The following is a 13,873-nucleotide window of genomic DNA, read 5'->3' as shown; positions in this document are numbered from 1 at the left end:
GAAACCATAGAAAATTACAGCTCAGAAACAGGCCTTTTGGCCCTTCTTGTCTGTGCCGAACCATTTTTTGCCTAGTCCCACTGACCTGCACTTGGACCATATCCCTCCACACCCCTCTCATCCATGAACCCGTCCAAGTTTTTCTTAAATGTTAAAAGCATTTACCACTTTATCCGGCAGCTCATTCCACACTCCCACCACTCTCTGCGTGAAGAAGCCCCCCCTAATATTCCCTTTAAACTTTTCTCCTTTCACCCTTAACCCATGCCCTCTGGTTTTTTTCTCCCCTAGCCTCAGCGGAAAAAGCCTGCTTGCATTCACTCTATCTATACCCATCAAAATCTTATACACCTCTATCAAATCTCCCCTCAATCTTCTACGCTCCAGGGAATAAAGTCCCAACCTATTCAATCTCTGTCTGTAACTCAGCTTCTCAAGTCCCGGCAACATCCTTGTGAACCTTCTCTGCACTCTTTCAACCTTATTTACATCCTTCCTGTAACTAGGTGACCAAAACGATACACAATACTCCAAATTCGGCCTCACCAATGCCTTATATAACCTTACCATAACACTCCAACTTTTATACTCGATGCTCCGATTTATAAAAGCCAATGTACCAAAGGCACTCTTTACGACCCTATCCACCTCTGACGTCATTTTTAGGGAATTCTGTACCTGTATTCCCAGATCCCTCTGTTCAACTGCACTCTTCAGAGTCCTACCATTTACCCTGTACGTTCTTCTTTGGTTTGTCCTTCCAAAGTGCAATATCTCACACTTGTCTGCATTAAATTCCATTTGCCATTTTTCAGCCCATTTTTCTAGTTGGTCCAAATCCCTCTGCAAGCTTTGAAAACCTTCCTCACTGTCCACTACACCTCCAATCTTTGTATCATCAGCAAACTTGCTGATCCAATTTACCACATTATCATCCAGATCATTGATATAGATGACAAACAACAATGGACCCAACACCGATCCCTGCGGCACACCACTAGTCACAGGCCTCCACTCAGAGAAGCAATCCTCCACAACCACTCTCTGGCTTCTTCCATTGAGCCAGTGTCCAATCCAATTTACTACCTCCCCATGTATACCTAGCGACTGAACCTTCCTAACTAACCTCCCATGAGGGACCTTGTCAAAGGCCTTGCTGAAATCCAGGGAGACAACATCCACCGCCTTCCCTTCATCCACTTTCCTGGTAACCTCCTCGAAAAACTCTAATAGATTGGTCAAACATGACCTACCACGCACAAAGCCATGTTGACTCTCCCTTATAAGTCCCTGTCTATCCAAATATTTGTAGATCCTATCCCTTATCACACTTTCCAATAACTTGCCCACCACCGACGTCAAACTTACTGGCCTATAATTTCCCGGATTTCTTTTGGAACCTTTTTTAAGCAACGGAACAACGTGAGCCACCCTCCAATCATCCGGCACCTCCCCCGTGAATACTGACATTTTAAATATGTCTGCCAGGGCTCCTGCAAGTTCAACACTAGCTTCCCTCAAGGTCCGTGGGAATACCCTGTCTGGTCCTGGGGATTTATCCACTCTGATTTGCCTCAAGACAGCGAGCACCTCCTCCCCTTTAATCTGTAAAGGTTCCATGGCCTCCCTACCAGTTTGCCCTATTTCCGTAGACTCCATGCCCGTTTCCTCAGTAAATACGGATGCAAAAAAACCATTTAGTATCTCCCCCATCTCTTTTGGTTCCATACACAGTCTACCACTCTGGTCTTCAAGAGGACCAATTTTATCCCTCACTATCCTTTTGCTCCTAACATACCTATAGAAACTCTTTGGATTTTCCTTCACTCTGAGTGCCAAAGCAACCTCATGTCTTCTTTTAGCCCTCCTGATTTCCCTCTTAAGTAGCTTCTTGCACTTTTTATACTCCTCGAGCATCTGATGTGTTCCTTGCTGCCTGTACATTTCATACAACTCTCTCTTCCTCTTCATCAGTGTGACAATCTCCCTCGAGAACCAAGGTTCCTTATTCCTATTTACTTTGCCTTTAATCCTGACAGGAACATACAAACTCTGCACTCTCAAAATTCCTCCTTTGAAGGCCTCCCACTTTCCATTTACATCCTTACCAGAGAACAGCCTGTGCCAATCCACACTTCCCAGATCCCTTCTCATTTCATCAAATTTGGCCTTTTTCCAGTTCAGAACTTCAACTCGAGGACCAGATCTATCCTTATCCATGATCAGGTTGAAACTAATGGCATTTTGATCACTGGATCCAAAGTGTTCCCTCACACTCACATCCATCACCTGCCCTAACTCATTTCCCAATAGGAGCTCCAATATCGCATCCTCTCTAGTTGGCACCTCGATATACTGATGTAGAAAATTCTCCTGAACACATTTTACAAACTCTACCCCGTCTAAACCTTTAACAGTATGCGAGTCCCAATCTTATATATGGAAAATTAAAATCCCCTACTATCACAACTTTGCAGTTTTCAGCTATCTCTCCGCTGATTTGCTCCTCCAATTCTCGCTGACTATTGGGTGGTCTATAATACAACCCCATTAATGTGGTCATACCTTTCCTGTTTCTCAGCTCCACCCATAGGGCCTCTGTAGACAAGCTCCCTAATCTATCCTGCCTGAGTACCGCTGTAACATTTTCCCTGACCAACAATGCCACCCCCCCACCTTTTATCCCTCTGCCTCTATCCCGCCTGAAACATTGGAACCCTGGAACATTGAGCTGCCAGCCCTGGAAGCTATGGAACTCAGGGAAGTAAATAATGATGTCTTGAAAAGCTTCCACATTACAGAAGAGGAGGTGTTGGAGGTCTTAAAATGCTTAAAGGTTGATAAAGCCCTGAGACCTGAGTCAAGTGTATCCCAGGACATTGTGGGAAGCTAGGGAAGAAATTGTGGGGCCTCCAGCAGAGATATTTGTGTCATCGACAGCCACAGGTGAGATACAGGAAGACTGGAGGGAGGCAAATGCTGTGCTGTTATTTAAGGAAGGGATTTCTGATTGGCAGTCAGTTTCTACCGGGGTTCTGCAGGGATCTATGCTTGGACCCCAATGGTTCACATTCTATATTAATGATTTGTAAGCGGGAACTTGGAATGTATTATCTCCAAATTTGCAGATGATACAATGTTGTGTGGGAGGGTGAGCTGAGCGAAGGATGCAGAGGTGCTTCAGCGTAATTTGGACAGTTGAGTGTGTGGGCATATGCATGGCAGATGCAGTGCAATATGGATAAATGTGAGGTTATCCACTTTGGTCGCAAGAATAGGAAGACAGATTGTTACTTGAATGGGTGTAAACTGAGAGAAGTGGATACTCAGCAAGACCTTGGAGTCCTCGTGCATCAGTCACTGAAATTAGGCACAGGTGCAGCAGACAGTAAAGAAGACAAATGGTATGTTGGCCTTCATAGCGAGAGGATTTGAGTACAGGGATAGGGTTTCGTACTGCAATTGTATAGGTCATTGGTGAGGCTACACCTGGAGTATTGTGTGTAGGTTTGGTGTCCTTATCTGAGGAAGAATGTTCTTGCTGTAGAAGGAGTACAGAGAAGGCTGATTCCTGGATTGGAAGGTCTGCCATATGAGGAGAGACTAAATTGGTTAGGATTATATTCACTGGAGTTTCGAAGAGTGAGAGGGAATCTCACAGAAACTTACAAAATTCTAATAGGGTTAGACAGGGTAGATTCAGAAACAATGTTCCCAACGGTGAGGGAGTCCAGAACTAGGGGTCAGAATTTGAGGATAAGGGGATAACTAGAATATAACTAGGGGATAATTGGAACTGAGGTGTGGAGAAATTTCTTCACCCAAAGGGTGGTGAATGGCCAAAACGTCTGATTTCTTGGGGCAAAAAGGATCAAGGGATTTGGGGGGAAAGGGGGATCAGGACATTGAATTCAAAGATCAGCCATGATCAAAATGAATGATGGAGCAGGCTTGAAGGGCCAAATGGCCTCCTCCTGCTTCTAGTTTCTATGTTTCTAAAGGTGGCAGAGATAAGCCAGGGAACTACAGACTGGTGAGCTTAACATCAGTGGTGGGTAGGTTGATGGACGGGATTCTGACAGACAGGATTGATATGCATTTTGAAAGGCAAGTACTGATTAAGGATAGCCAACGCAGCATTGTGCATGGTAAATGCACAAATTTGATAGAGTATTTTGAAGGGGTGGCCAAGAAAATAGATGAAGACAGTGTTGGAGGTGTTGTGTACATGGACATTAACAAGGCCTTCGACAAGGTACCGCATGGTAGACTGGTCAGTAAGGTTAGAACATATGGGATCCAGGGAGAACTACCCAATTGGATACAACATAGAATCATTGAATCATACAGCGCAGAAGAGGCCGTTCAGCTCATCATGTCCGCACAGACACATCAGAAACACCTGAACTCCCACCAATCTCATATGCCAGCACTTGGCCCATAGCCCTGAATGTTATGATGTGCCAAGTGCTCTTCCGGGTACTTTTTAAAGAATGTGAGGCAACCCGCCTCCACCACCCTCCCAGGCAGCGCATTCCAGACTGTCACCACCCTCTGGATAACAAAGTGTTTTTCCTCACATTTCCCCTCAACCTCCTGCCCCACACCTTCAACTAAGGGGAACAGATGGTCCTTATCCACTATGTCCACGTCCCTCATAATCTTGTACACCTCGATCAGGTCGCCCCTCAAGTCTTCTCAGATCCAGTGAAAACTGTGCTGCCCGTATTGTATGCCGTTCTGATCACCACATTACCATAAGGACATGGAAGCTTTGGAGAGAGTGCAAAGAAAGTTCACCAGGATGTTGCCCGGTCTCGAGGGTGTTGACTATGAAGAGAGGTTGAATAAACAAGGATTGTTTTCACTGGAAAGACGGAGACTTAGGGGAGACCCGATAGAGAGGCATATTCAGGATGGATAGTCAAAGGCTTTTTCCCAGGGAGGAAATGTCAATTACAAGGGGCACAGGTTCAAGGTGAGAGAGGGAAAGTTTAAGGGAGATGTGAGGAGGAAAGTTTAAGGGAGATGTGCAGGAGAAGTTTTTCATGCAGAGTGGTGGGTGCCTGGAATATGATGCCAGAGGCGGTGGTGGAAGCAGGCACATTACCAACATTTAAGAGGCATCTGGATGGCGACATCGTTAAGATGGTAATAGAGGGATACGGACCAAGTAAGGGCAGAAGGTCTTTTTTTAGTTTAGCTAGGGCAAAATGGTTGGTACAGGCTTGGAGGTCTGAAGGGCCTGTTGCTGTGCTGTACTTTGTTCTTTGTTTGAAAAAAGACTGGGACAGACCCACTGGGGAAAACACTGGGACAAATATACTGGGATAGGCACTTGGGAAACAATGGGGGACACAGCCGAGAAAATACTGGGACACACTGGGGAAAACACTGGGACACATGCACTGGGGAAAACACTGGGGAAAACACTGGGACACATGGACTGGAAAAACACGAGGACACATGCATGTGGGAATCACATTCCCGACAAATGTGAGGTAATGCATTTTGGAAGGTCCAATACAGATAGGAAATGTATAGTAAATGGCAGAACCCTTAAGAGTATTGATAGGCAAAGGGATCTGGGTGTACAGGTACACGGGTCACTGAAAGTGGCAATGCAGGTGGAGAGGTAGTCAAGAAAGCACACTGCATGCTTGCCTTCGTCGGCCGAGGCATTGAGTTTAAAAATTGGCAAGTTATGTTGCAGCTTTATCGAACCTTAATTAGGGTGCACTTGGAATATAGTGTTCAATTCTGGTCACTACACTACCAGAAAGGTGTGGAGGCTTTGGAGAGGGTACAGAAAAGATTTACCAGGATGTTGCCTGATATGGAAGGCATTAGCTATGAGGAGAGATTGGAGAAACTTGGTTTGTTCTCACTGGAACGACAAGGTTGAGGGGCGACCTGATAGAAGTCTACAAGATTATGAGGAGCACGGACAGAGTGGATAGTCAGAAGCTTTTTCCCAGGGTGGAAGAGTCAATTACTAGGGGGCACAGGTTTAAGGTGCGAGGGGCAAGGTTTAAAGGAGATGTACGAGGCAAGTTTTTTTACACGGGGGGTGGTGGGTGCCTGGAACTCGCTGCAGGGGAAGGTAGTGGAAGCAGATACGATAAGTGAGTTTTAAGGGGTGTCTGGACAAATACATGAATATGATTGGAATAGAGGGATATGGTCCCTGGAAGGGTAGGGGTTTTTAGTTCAGTCAGGCAGCATGTTCGGTGCAGGCTTGGAAGGCCGAAGGGCCTGTTCCTGTGCTATAACTTTCTTTGTTCACTGGGACACGCACTGGGGAAACACGAGGACACACACACTGGGGAAAACGCTGGGACACAAGCACAGGGAAAACACTGGGACACAAGCATTGTGGAAAACACTGGGACACGAGCATTGTGGAAAACACTGGGACTCATGCACTGGGAAAAACACTGGGACACATGCACTGGGAAAACATTTTCAAGGAACAAATACTGGGTGTCCATGATAGGTATGTCCCTGTCAGGCAGGGAGGAAATGATCGAGTGAGGGACCCATGGTTCACGAAAGAGGTGGAATGTCTTGTGAAAAGGAAGAGGGAAGCTTATGTAGGGATAAGGAAACAAGGTTCAGATGGCTCGATTGAGGGTTACAAGTTAGCAAGGAATGGGCTGAAAAAGGGGCTTAGGAGAGCGAGGAGGGGACATGAGAAGTCCTTGGCGGGTCGGATCAAGGAAAACCCCAAGGCTTTTTACTCTTATGTGAGGAATAAAAGAATGACCAGGGTGAGGTTAGGGCCGGTCAAGGACAGTAGTGGGAACTTGTGTATGGAGTCAGTAGAGATAGGCGAGGTGATGAATGAATACTTTTCTTCAGTGTTCACCAAGGAGAGGGGCCATGTTTTTGAGGAAGAGAAGTTGTTACAGGCTAATAGGCTGGAGGAAATAGATGTTCGGAGGGAGGATGTCCTGGCAGTTTTGAATAAACTGAAGGTCGATAAGTCCCCTGGGCCTGATGAAATATATCCTAGGATTCTTTGGGAGGCAAGGGATGAGATTGCAGAGCCTTTGGTTTTGATCTTTGGGTCCTCACTGTCCACGGGGATGGTGCCAGAGGACTGGAGAGTGGCGAATGTTGTTCCTCTGTTTAAGAAAGGGAATAGAAATGACCCTGGTAATTATGGACTGGTTAGTCTTACTTCGGTGGTTGGTAAATTGATGGAAAAGGTCCTTAGGGATGGGATTTACGACCATTTGGAAAGATGCGGATTAATCCGGGATAGTCAGCACGGATTCGTGAAGGGCAAGTCGTGCCTCACAAATTTGATTGAATTTTTTGAGGAGATAACTAAGTGTGTTGATGAAGGTAGGGCAGTTGATGTCATAGACATGGATTTTAGTAAGGCGTTTGATAAGGTCCCCCATGGTCGGCTTATGATGAAAGTAAGGAGGTGTGGGATAGAGGGAAAATTGGCAGATTGGATAGGTAACTGGCTATCTGATCGAAGTAAGAAGTCTCACAACACCAGGTTAAAGTCCAACAGGTTTATTTCAGTCTGTGTCGATATGCGTGATCTTCTTGGAAATCCTCTCCACTTGGAGCCGGCAGTTTGCGATGTCGATGGTAGTCATGATGTGGAGATGCCGGCGTTGGACTGGGGCAAGCACAGTAAGAAGTCTCACAACACAACACCACAATAAACCTGTTGGACTTTAACCTGGTGTTGTGAGACTTCTTACTGTGCTTACCCCACTCCAACGCCGGCATCTCCACATCATATCTGATCGAAGACAGAGGGTGGTGGTGGATGGAAAATTTTTGGACTGGAGGCAGGTTGCTAGCGGAGTGCCACAGGGATCAGTGCTTGGTCCTCTGCTCTTTGTGATTTTTATTAATGACTTAGAGGAGGGGGCTGAAGGGTGGATCAGTAAATTTGCTGATGACACCAAAATTGGGGGAGTAGTGGATGAGGTGGAGGGCTGTTGTAGGCTGCAAAGAGACACAGATAGGATGCAAAGCTGGGCTGAAAAATGGCAAGTGGAGTTTAACCCTGATAAATGTGAGGTAATTCATTTTGGTAGGACAAATTTAAATGTGGATTACAGGGTCAAAGGTAGGGTTCTGAAGACTGTGGAGGAACAGAGAGATCTTGGGGTCCATATCTACAGATCTCTAAAGGTTGCCACTCAAGTGGATAGAGCTGTGGAGAAGGCCTATAGTGTGTTAGCTTTTATTAACAGGGGGTTGGAGTTTAAGAGCCATGGGGTTATGCTGCAACTGTACAGGACCTTGGTGAGACCACATTTGGAATATTGTGTGCAGTTCTGGTCACCTCACTATAAGAAGGATGTGGAAACGCTGGAAAGAGTGCAGAGGAGATTTACCAGGATGCTGCCTGGTTTGGAGGGTAGGTCTTATGAGGAAAGGTTGAGGGAGCGAGGGCTGTTCTCTCTGGAGCGGAGGAGGCTGAGGGGAGACTTAATAGAGGTTTATAAAATGATGAAGGGGATAGATAGAGTGAACGTTCAAAGACTATTTCCTCGGGTGGATGGAGCTATTACAAGGGGGCATAACTATAGGGTTCGTGGTGGGAGGTACAGGAAGGATATCAGAGGTAGGTTCTTTACGCAGAGAGTGGTTGGGGTGTGGAATGGACTGCCTGCAGTGATAGTGGAGTCAGACACTTTAGGAACATTTAAGCGGTTATTGGATAGGCACATGGAGCACACCAGGATGATAGGGAGTGGGATAGCTTGATCTTGGTTTCAGATAAAGCTCGGCACAACATCGTGGGCCGAAGGGCCTGTTCTGTGCTGTACTGTTCTATGTACAAGATAATGGTTGGAATGCAAGTCTTTACAGGTAATCAAGTCTTCAAGGTACAGAGAATGAGTGGAGAGAGGGTTAAGCACAGGTTAAAGAGATGTGTATTGTCTCCAGCCAGGACAGTTAGTGAGATTTTGCAAGCCCAGGCAAGTCGTGGGGGTTACAGTTAGTGTGACATGAACCCAAGATCCCAATTGAGGCTGTCCTCGTGTGCGGAGCGATTCTGCGTTGTCGTGTGTCGTGAAGGCCGCCTTAGAGAACACTTACCCAAGCATCAGAGGCTGAATGCCCGTGACTGTTGAAATGTTCCCCAACAGGAAGAGAACACTCCTGCCTGGTGATAGTTGAGCGGTGTTCATTCATCTGTTGTTGTAGGGTCTGCACGGTCTCCCCAATGTACGGATGAATGAACACCGCTCGACAATCACTAGGCAGGAGTGTTCTCTTCCTGTTGGGGAACACTTCAGCAGTCACGGGCATTTGGCCTCTGATGTTCAAGGCTGCCTTCACGACACACGACAACGCAGAATCGCTGAGTAGAAACTGGTAGCCAAGTTCCGCACACATGAGGATGGCCTCAACCGGGATCTTGGGTTCATGTCACACTATCTGTAACCCCCACGACTTGCCTGGGCTTGCAAAATCTCACTAACTGTCCTGGCTGGAGACAATACACATCTCTTTAACCTGTGCTTAACCCTCTGTCCACTCACATTGTCTGTACCTTTAAGACCCGATTACCTGTAAAGACTCGCATTCCAACCATTATTTTGTAAATTGAGTTTGTGTCTATATATGCCCTGTTTGTGGACACAACTCCCACTCACCTGCTGAAGGGGCAATGCTCCGAAAGCTTGTGGCTTGTGCTACCAAATAAACCTGTTAGAACATAGAACATCACAGCGCAGTACAGGCCCTTCGGCCCTCGATGTTGCGCCGACCAGTGAAACCAATCTAAAGCCCATCTAACCTACACTATTCCAATATCATCCATATGTTTATCCAATAACCATTTGAATGCTCTTAATGTTGATGAGTCCACTACTGCTGCAGGCAGGACACTCCACGCCCTTACTACTCTCTGAGTGAAGAACCTACCTCTGACATCTGTCCTATATCTATCACCCCTCAATTTAAAGCTATGTCCCCTCGTGTTAGCCATCACCATCCGAGGAAAAAGGCTCTCACTATCCACCCTAATTGGACTTTAACCTGGTGTTGTGAGACTTCTTACTGTGCTTACCCCAGTCCAACACCGGCATCTCCACATCAAAACAGTGGGATCCATGCACTGGGGAAACACTGGAACACACACACTGGGGAAAACACTGGAACCCATGCAGTTGGAAAACACTGGGAAAACACTGGGATATGTGCACTGGAAAAACACTGGGATACATAACTGGAAAAAGCCTCTGATTATGCACCATGAAACGCTGGGACAGACATAGCAGGAAAAATGTCTGACAAATGCACTGGGACTGACACAGGGACTATTTCCTGGATAATTAATGAATGGGAGAGCCTAATATATTGAACGCTATCTGACGCAACTATTTTTCTCCTTCATGAAGAATATTTTGAGTCCAAGAACATCTTTGTGTTTGCTGCATTTTCTATAATTCAGAAAATGCTATTCCTCCTGAATTGTCATTCTTACATGATCAAGTATTTATATGTAATATGAACAATATGTTGCAAGAAATAAGAATAATAAATATGAATTGGGAGAAATGATTGAGAGATTATATTAAAACAGCATCTTGTAGTTTTTCAATCAAGCATTTTATAGTTTTCTCACTCACAGTTCATATGAGTCTTTGCATAGCAAACTAATCATAGAAATCATAATATTGCAATAGTTATGATCCTGGAAATGGAAAGGGCTTATTGTTCTTTCGGTGATGTTTGAAATGAAGCAGCTAACATATTACGAACAACTGTTAAATAAATCTGATATGCTTTCTGCTAAAATTAATTTAACATCATGGATAAGAGAATAAACCAATGACGTACTCCCAGAATTCTTTGAGTGTAGCTCCCAGGTAGGAAGTCCCAATGGGACACAGTGGATTGTCATGCAGTATTGTCTACATGCTGCAAACTGACAAGCCGTTGAAGGTGTTAGGGCAAATTCAACCGTAGCTTTATTACACAGGCAAACTCCAAAAGCTGACAAGTTTTGGTACAAACAGTTCATATATCATTGGTTTGACCTTAGCTGGAATAATTGTTTGAGTTCTACAAATCACATTGGGAGGTGTGTCAAGACCTTAGAGGGAAGTATAGTGAACATAGAAAGTCTGCTCTGCTATTTATTACGATCATGGCTGATCATCCAACTCAGTAGCCTAATCCTGCTTTTTCCCCCATAACTTTGGATCCCATTCGCCCCAAGTGTTATATCCAGCCGCCTCTTTTTTTCATACTTTTCCAATTCAATCAAATCAAGTCCAATTCAGAGTCTCAACAAGTTGAGACATTTCCGATCCAAGCTGACAAGACAGGGCCTCCACTCCTGTCTTGGGCCTGATCTACATGAGCCAAGCTGATTGGAGTAGGTGCAGACTCTCCTCCTCCAAGGCTTGATCTCATTTGCATCTTAGCCAAAAGGCCGAGATGCCGCTTTTAAAAATTGCTTCAAATGAAGCTTTAATGTAGCCTAATGACCTCAACCAAGCGCAGCATCCTATCCATACTACACTTGATCTTAGCCAAAAGGCCGTTGAATACATTAAATGTTTTGGCATCAACTATTTCCCGTGGTCATGAATTCCACAGGCTCACCACTCTTTGGGTGAAAAAAAGTCTCCTCACCTCTGTCCTAAATGGTCTACCCTGAATCCTCAGACTGTGACCCCTGGTTCTGGACTCCCCCACCATCAGGAATACCCTCTCTGCGTCTATCCTGTCTCGTCCTGTTAGAATTTTATAAGTCTCTATGAGATCCTCCCTCATTCGTCTGAACTCCAGCAAAAACAATCCTAACCAAGTCAATCTCTCTTCATACATCACTCCTGCCATCCCCGGAATCAGCCTGGTAAACCTTCCTGCATCCCCTTGAGAGCAAGAACATCCTTCCTCAGAAAAGGAGACCAAAACTGCACACAATACTCGAGGTGTGGCCTCACCAAGGCCCGGTATAATTGCAACAAGGCCCTGTATAATTGCATCATTTTTCAGGGATGAGGACTTCAGCTAAGTGGAAACTTGAGTGGAACTGCTGTTGTTCCCCTTAGAGCAGAGATGTTAAGAGATTTGATAGAGGTGTTCAAATTCATGAAGCATTTTAATTGTGAAAATCGAGATGTTTCCAGTGCAGAAAGGCCAGTAATCAGAAGACACCAATTTCAGGTAACTGTTGAAAGAACCAGAGGCTCAAGGTTCATGGTGACTGACCTACTCCTGTTTCTAATTCTTGTGTTCAGGTAACATTCGAGAAAAACATTTCCCAGGGCGTTCTTTTAATCTAGAATGCATTGTATGAAAAGACAGTAAGGGAATTTAGCATTGTAGAATTGCTGCTGTGCAGATGGCTATTCGGTCCATCTCGTCTGTACTGACTCTCTGACAGACTCTCTCCTCCACACCCTCACCCCGTAACCCCATACACATTTACCATGGCCAATCCATCTAACCTACACATCTTTGGACTGTGGGAGGAAACCGGAGCTCCCAGAGGAAACCCACACAGACTGTGGGAGAAGGTGCAAACTCCACACAGACACCCAAAAGGGGATCGAACCTAGGTCCTTGGGTGGCAGCAATGCTAACCGCTGTGCCACCATGCCATCCCATCTTAATAAAGATATGAAGAGGAGAAATTGTTGGTCAGAGCAGGGGTTGGGTGGGGTGGGGGGGAGGGGGATGTGTGTGTGTGTGTGATTGGATATCTCTTTCATACAGCTGGCATAGGCATTGATAGACTGAATATCCGCCTTGGAAGCTGTATCATTTTACAATTCGATGCAGCAGACCTTGAATTTCCTCATGATGAAATACTATAGTCATAGAGTCATGCGGCGCAGAAAAGGCCCTTTTGGCCCATCGACTCCAAAGTCGACTTTGGTCAGATTCTGCCACATTGAACAATTGACCAGCTTTGTTCACCAGAATCAGATCCAGCAATGCTTGTTTGGTTTTCTACATATTGATACAAAAAACTCCCCTGGATACATTTCAAGAAATCCGCCCCCTCTATGAACCTTAACACTATGTCTTTCCCAATTTATGTTGGGAAAGTTGAAATCCTCCACTATAATTATCCAATTCTTACTCTTGCACACCTCTGTCAACTATCTATATTAACTTAAAGGCGGGGTAAAATTCCTGCTTTTTTGGTCAACTTAAATATTGCTTTTCCTCAGCAGAGTCAAGTGATTATTTCTCGATTTGCTGAGCTCTAGATGCTGGAGGCAATACTAAGACTATACTCATAGAATCCATACAACTCTACAGTGCAGAAGGAGGCCATTCGGCCTGTGGAATCTGCACCAGCCACAATCCCACCCAGGCTCTACCCTGTACCAGAAACACAATTATTTCCCATGGATCCGTTGGGGCCTATAATGCACTCTCAGTAATGTGGCTGCCTCCTTAACATTCCTATGTTCGACCCACAAAGTCACATTTGAAAACCTTTCAAGATATCCTCTCCCGTTATTGCAGTAATTGACTCCTGAATTAATTGTGCAAAACCACTTCCCATTTTACCCCAGCTCTGTCTCGTCTAAAGATCCTATACCTCAGAAGGTTGAGTTACCAGTCTTGCCCTTCACTGAACCATGCTTCCGTGATGGCAACAATATCTAACTTCCATGTGTCAATCCATGCCCTTAGCTCATAACTCTTACCTATTATTCTCCTAACATTAAAGTAAAGACAGACCAACCAGCCTTGCCTTACTCTCTTGACATTCAACATAGCTGAACTCACTGTGACTTTCTTCCTTTACTATAGCATGATGTGTCTCTATTTTACTAATATTCTGTGTTCCCTGCCCCTGCCAGACGAGTTAAAACTCCTCCCAACAGTACTTGCAAACCTACCTGCAAGGATGTGG

At 45.3% G+C, this 13,873-nt stretch overlaps 1 protein-coding gene across 1 annotated transcript in view; it reads left to right on the top strand.

Annotated features, from left to right (window-relative positions):
* Positions 1-13,873, top strand: part of LOC144494018 (regulating synaptic membrane exocytosis protein 1-like) — a gene marked incomplete at its 3' end in the record, with an annotated part of 567,179 nt that overhangs the window by 118,214 nt on the left and 435,092 nt on the right. The window lies entirely within an intron of this gene.

The sequence above is a fragment of the Mustelus asterias genome, chromosome 5 (assembly GCF_964213995.1).
Source record: "Mustelus asterias chromosome 5, sMusAst1.hap1.1, whole genome shotgun sequence".
Classification (NCBI taxonomy): Eukaryota; Metazoa; Chordata; class Chondrichthyes; order Carcharhiniformes; family Triakidae; genus Mustelus; species Mustelus asterias.
Note: the sequence above shows the minus strand (reverse complement) of the source record. Positions and strands in the feature narration are given on the sequence as shown.